Genomic DNA, 6,605 nt, shown 5'->3' on the forward strand with positions numbered 1-6,605 from the left:
TTCTGAGTTCTTTCTTTCTTTCTTTCTTTCTTTCTTTCTTTCTTTCTTTCTTTCTTTCTTCTTTCTTTTTCTTTCTTTCTTTCAAGATTTTATTTATTCATGAGAGACACAGAGAGAGAGAGAGAGAGAGAGAGAGAGAGGCAGAGACACAGGCAGAGGGAGAAGCAGGCTCCATGCAGGGAGCCTGACATGGGACTCGATCCCTGGTCTCCAGGATCACGCCCTGGGCTGAAGGGGCGCTAAACCGCTGAGCCATCTGGGCTGCCTTGAATTGGTTATTTCTTGAGAAACTTTTGGATGAGACTTTCTTTTCTTTTTTTAAGATTTTATTTATTTATTCATGAGAGACACAGAGAGAGGCAGAGACACAGGCAGAAGGAGAACCAGGCTCCATGCAGGGAGCCCAATGTGGGACTTGATCTTGGGATCACGCCCTGAGCTGAAGGCAGACACTCAACCGCTGAGCCACCCAGATGTCCTTATGATGAGACTTCCTAGCAATGGCAGACTAAACTATTTGGACCAACCCTCCCATTGGAGTCAACTATAAAAGCATAAAATAATTATTGAAATCTTCTTAAATAGTATTAAATTGCTGACAAACAGTAAGAAATGATGAGGTCAACAGATGGAAAAGTAGGAACCAAAGGGGTGAGTGGGCACAGAGGCTGGTTTTGCCTTGAGGGTTTACTGATCCTCAGTAGCCTTGCAGCCTCCAGGGAAGAGAGGACCAGAATATAGCAAGGAGGGGCTCTCTCCACAGTACGCTGGGTGAGGGCAATCTGGAAGTGGAGCAACGATCACAGAGTTACTACATGAGGTTCCAATTACCAGCTTGTCCTGGTCCAGGAAATCGCAGGCCTTGCACTTGATTTAATTTGGGCCCATACTGGTATGGCTCTAATGAATTAAAGAAGTGGATTTCTGGGTATAGAGACTTTTCCATTAGACCTTATATTATTCCTATAGATAGTTTTTAAGATACTGGACTGTGGTCAGTGATAACCAGGCACACAAGGAAACCCAACTCTGTGAATGAGAACCAGCAAAAACAGACAATAAAAGCAGATCTATCAAGACTTTCAATATGGAAGCCATCAGACTAGAGACAATAAATGACTTTTCCTCCTTCCTATGTGTAAATAAGTAAAAGACAAGTTTGAAGATATCTTTGGAGAGCAGAACACAAGAAGTTATTATAGGACAAATATACAGTTATCTATCCACTGTTCTCTCCACCCATTCCATACCTCCATCCACCAGAGAAGAAAGATTTCTGAGCAACAGAATTCAATATGGAAAGCTCAGTTGGTTTGTTATTAAGCAAATGAAAAGAAGCATTGTTCTGTCTCAATATGGTTATTTTCAACAAAGAATGTTAAGCACAGATCTTCCTTTTGGCCTTTATTTGTGACTTTAGAAAATTATAATTTGAAATTTATTGTCAACATAGGAGTAAGAAATATCTTTAGACAAATTGACTGAAAAATCTTGAAAATAGACAGCAGACCATATACTACCCCCTTATTCTGCAAAAAAAAAAAAAAAAAGAGGAGTATACAACCTCACATCTTTAAATTGTCATAGAAAATATTACACTTTTTAAGATTTATTTATTAATTCATTCTTTATTCATTCGAGACACAGAAAGAGGCAGAGATATAGGCAAAGGGAGAAGCAGGTTCCCTGTGGGGAGCCCAATGGTGGACTTGATTCCAGAACCCCAGGATCATCACCTGAGCCGAAGGCAGATGCTCAACTATTGAGCCACCCAGGTGCCCCAGAAAATATTACATTTGATATATAAATGTTAAAATCTGAAATGTAAGTGGCTATGATGCTATGAGGTATAGATGACATTGTGAAACATCTGTAGGATATTGGACAAAAACAGAGGCTCAGACTGGTTGGATTTCCAGCTCTGCCATGTATATTTTGTAAGCTTGGGGCAAATTACTTAACTTCTCAGAGCTCCAGTTTGCTCATCTGCAAAATGGGGATAGTAATAGCACTGCACCTAATTCAAAGGTTGAAGGAGCCAAGATCGTGGGTGGAAAGAGCTTTACATTCTGTTGACACATGAAACTTGCCATTTGTGACTTTAGCTTCTTGGAACAGCATTAAAACATCCAGGTGAAATTGGCATTTGCATTTTGCTTGTGTTTAAATCCAGGAAGGATTTATGTAAGGAGATTGATTCCCTATGTGTTATAGTCAGAAAAACTCTTTTACCATGAAAAGGTGATGAGATTTGGCTCCTGGGGGCCAGCTTAGGGCTGCTGAGGCTTGGCCATTTACAGTAAACCTTTTGATAAAGAAGCCACTTATTCTGGCCTCTAAAATCAAGGGCATCTCCTTGTGAAGGTAGAAATCCAGGTAAGATAAGATTGATAATTCTGCATTGCAGAATTTATTAAAGATGTCCAGATTAAAAATTGGGTTGTCTGCCAATCAATCAGCCTGTTTTCTATGTTTTTCTCTGTCATTTACTAAAAATATTCCTGTATCACACTGAATCCCCTATAGACATCATAAATGCTAATCACTCTTCCCTTCCTTGCAGAAGGACAAGCTTGGTTGTGCTCCCTAGCAGATGTCCCTGGGTTTGTCCTTGTCTTGCTGAAGGCTTTACTATTATTATTTAAAGTTTTCTCGAGTCATATGATTTAAAGTGAGGAAAAAGAGCACATGAGTGGAATTCACCAATGAAGTGTGGTTTAGGCTGCATTCTCCTTTCTTTGGGTAATTTCCTTGAATACTGGTGAGAGGGGATGGGTTGGAAACAACCAACTTGAAGATTGACCTAAGACTTAACTATTGATGAGTAGGTCACTGTACATCTGTTGGGGTTCCTTGTGTCAGAGATCCAAGTCAGCATCATTGGAATGTCCTAATATCTTGGCCTGAGTTTGGGGATGTCTTGGGTTGGGTTCTCTGGAAGTAGACTCTGAGATGGAGAGCTGCATGTAAAACCTTAGTTAGGGGCATTTTCTGGAGACACACCTGTGAGGGGGTCAGGAAGGCAGGACCAAGCAGAGGGAAAAGATGTCCCCTATCGTGGTTGCCACGAAGACCTCATCTAATTGTACAGGGATTCTTTAAGTAAGATGGCCCTTCAAAGTTGTCACCAGGTAATGGGGCTGGGCCTTTGCATCTCCTCCATCAGCTAGTCATTGTTAGGGCCATCCCTGGGAGAGGATGTACCTTGGGTGAAGCAATTTCCAGGGAGGGATGAGCCATCAGCAGCCCATATTTTCAGCAGCTGGAGGATGGGTAGGTGGCCCCAAAGAGGGCGATCTCAGGAGACAGAACCCATAGCAGATTGTCTTTTGAGCTGCTCAGATTCGCTTGCTTCACACAATAAGTTTCTCCATCTCTATGGAGATGTCCAAAGTGTGGACCTTGGTACCTCCAGGACTTGATGAGGCCTACCAGACATTGTGCTTCTTGATTGGTGGTGGGAGCTGAAGGTCTGGAACTCTGGAGCTGGGACACTTCTTCAGAACTCTTCCAAATGAGAAAAGGAGGCTGAGCATTTTCATGCTCACCTTAGTCATTCCTTGGCTATAAGCCTGCCCCCTGGAAGGGGTGTAATTTTGGGCAAAGTAGTGCCCTGGGGCTGGAGTTATCCCCAGTGAAGGATGTAGCCAGCAGTCACCATCAGCTGATAGTCTCAGCAGCTAGAATGGGTGATGAGGAGGTCTGGGCAGAGCACCAGAGTATCCATTCAAGGGATCAAACTCCAGGGCTGGGGCCAGAGTAGGGCCCAAATTTAACGAGTCACTCATTCTCAAGATCATACAAATGCAAATTTGGCACTTGCCTCACCCTAGTCCTGGCCTTGCCTGACACTCATGGAATCTGATATCAGAAATGGTAGAAATTTCAGGTTGACCAGGATAAACTTTCCAGCTACCATGAAGGCAGCATCTTTCTGGAACTGGTGGAATCTTGGACATAGTCCTAGAATATTTCCTTTCCACTTCTCTTTAGGGAATGGAAAGGTGAACATTAGGGAAAGGTGTTACTTGTTACTATTGCCAAAAAAATTCAAAAACACCTTGCCCAACCAGCCAGTTATTCTATAAATTTGTTTTTCTAAGCCCCTGGTCATTTCCACATGATTTTTGTGTTATGGAAATGAAGTCAGAGAAGGGAGTTTGAGCTCCCTCCCCTCCCTTTTTTTTAAAGATTTTTAATTTATTTATCCATGAGAGTCACACAGAGAGAGAGGCAGAGACACAGGCAGAGGGAGAAGCAGGGTCTATGCAGGGAGCCCGATGCGGGACTCGATTCCAGGACTCCAGGATCATGCCCTGGGCCGAAGGCAGGCTTTAAACTCCTGAGCCACCCAGGCATCCAGAGCTAGAAGATTCTTAAGTTTCCTTCTGTTACCATGACATTGAAGACATTGTCCAATCTGGAGCCTACTGGCCAGCTTCAGTGGGTGGGACTACTCCTCTGCATGAGGGAGCATATTGCAGAATAGTCAAGAGAGAAGACCAGCCATTCCATGCTAGAAGAATAGGAGGTAATTGAAAGGCCAGAGAAACACATAACTCAAATGCAAGTAGGAATCAGGGTTGGACCCCAACAGTAAGAAAAAGCATGAGTTGATTATAGAGCAGGCTGAGTGAAGGGTGACCTGGTGTGTGGGGCAGGATCATTCTAGAATTGATCCCGAACCTGTAGGATTCTGGCTATGGCATCCTGGGTATGTGAGAAATCCATGCATAGTTTTTGTTTTTCCCTTTCACAAAAAGAGTCTTTGACCATCCTCCCCAACTTAATATATATAGTAGAGGCAATTCTTTTTTTTGAAAGATTTTATTTATTTATTCATGAGAGACACACAGAGGCAGAGACATAGGCAGAGGAAGAAGCAGGCTCCTGGTGGGGAGCCTGATGCAGGACTCAATCCTGATGCAGGACCCCGGGATCACAACTCAAGCCAAAGGCAGATGCTCAACCACTGAGCCAGCCAGGTGCCTCAGTTGAGGGAATTCTAATTAGATCCCATTGCAGTTTTTATTTTTAACTTCACAACTTGATAATAAAGTTCACTTGGAAGGATAAATACATGAGAATGGCTGATAAAATTTTGAAATATCAGAATGTAGTATTACCTACTATCAAATGTATTACGAAGCAACAATAATTAAAACAGCATGATAAAAGTATAGGAATAGGTAATTAGACCAGGCGAGTACAACAGAGAGTCTAGAAAAAATTGGTATATATATATGGACATTAAGCATATGGCAAAGATAGCATTTCACATCAGTGAGAACAGGATGGTTTGTTAAATAAACAGTGTTGAGAATAGGTTGTGAATTTCAGGGAGAATTTAAATTTAATTCTCTATCGGATCCAAATAAATGCCAAGTGAACTAAAGATCTAAAAATAAAGAAGTAAAACTATGAAAGTACTAGAAGAAAATATAGTGTGTTTTTGAGCATGACATGAAACCCAGAAGACAGCAGGGAAAGAGTGACAGTTCTGACTACATGAAGTAACACCAACAACTTCTTGTGGTATGAAAAATAACGCAAACAATATTTAAAGAATGGAAGAACATATTTTAAAAATATACACTAGACAAAAGGTTAACAAAAGAGCTACTACAAATCAATAAGAAAGAGACATACCATAGACAAACAACCAAGTGTGACGAACAGGCAATGTGTGGAGGAAGAAATATGTGTGGCAGAAAAAGCGTGAAAAGATGAGCAATCTCAGCAACAATTAGAATAACACACATTGGGGGATCCCTGGGTGGCTCAGCAGTTTAGCACCTGCCTTTGGCCCAGGGTGTGATCCTGGAGTCCCGGGATCGAGTCCCATGTCAGGCTCCCTGCATGGAGCCTGCTTCTCCCTCTGCCTGTGTCTCTGCCTCTCTCTCTCTCTTTCTCTCTGTGTCTCCCATGAATAAATAAATAAAATCTTAAAAAAAAAAAAAAGAACAACACACATTAACACAAAATGTGATGTAGTCTCCCTGTTGAAATTGGCAAAGGTTAACCAGATTGCTACTCTGCATTTGGAAGGTTACAGACAAAAAGGGATACAAAATTGGAACTGAAACTTGCAATAATGGTTTTGAAGAATAATTTGGCAATATCAGTCAAATTTAAAACATTTTGCTCTTTGAGGGCAGCCCCAGTGGCTTAGCGGTTTAGAACTGCCTTCAGCCCAGGGCACCATCCCGGGGTCCCAGGACCGAGTCCCACGTCAGGCTCCTTGCATGGAGCCTGCTTCTCCCTCTACCTGTGTCTCTACCTCTTTATCTTTCTCTCTCTGTGTCTCTTATGAATAAATAAATAAAATCTTAAAAAAAATTTTGCTCTTTGACCCAGAAATTATACTTTTTGGAATTGGTCATACAGAAACCTGCTTTCAAGAGAGAAGAGATGTATGCTCAAGTAGTTTACTTAGCATCATTTGCTCTAGCACATTAGTGCTAGACAATACAACAGTGCCCTTTTTTTTTTTTTTTTGAAGGCCTCTAAAAACAACATTTATTGTCTTATTAGGAACTAAATGAAGAGACAGTTTCCCAGGCTGATCCTTCAGCTTTCCTAAGGCCATATGGTCATGGCTTATG

Source organism: Canis lupus, chromosome 16, assembly GCF_048164855.1.
Source record: "Canis lupus baileyi chromosome 16, mCanLup2.hap1, whole genome shotgun sequence".
Classification (NCBI taxonomy): domain Eukaryota; kingdom Metazoa; phylum Chordata; class Mammalia; order Carnivora; family Canidae; genus Canis; species Canis lupus.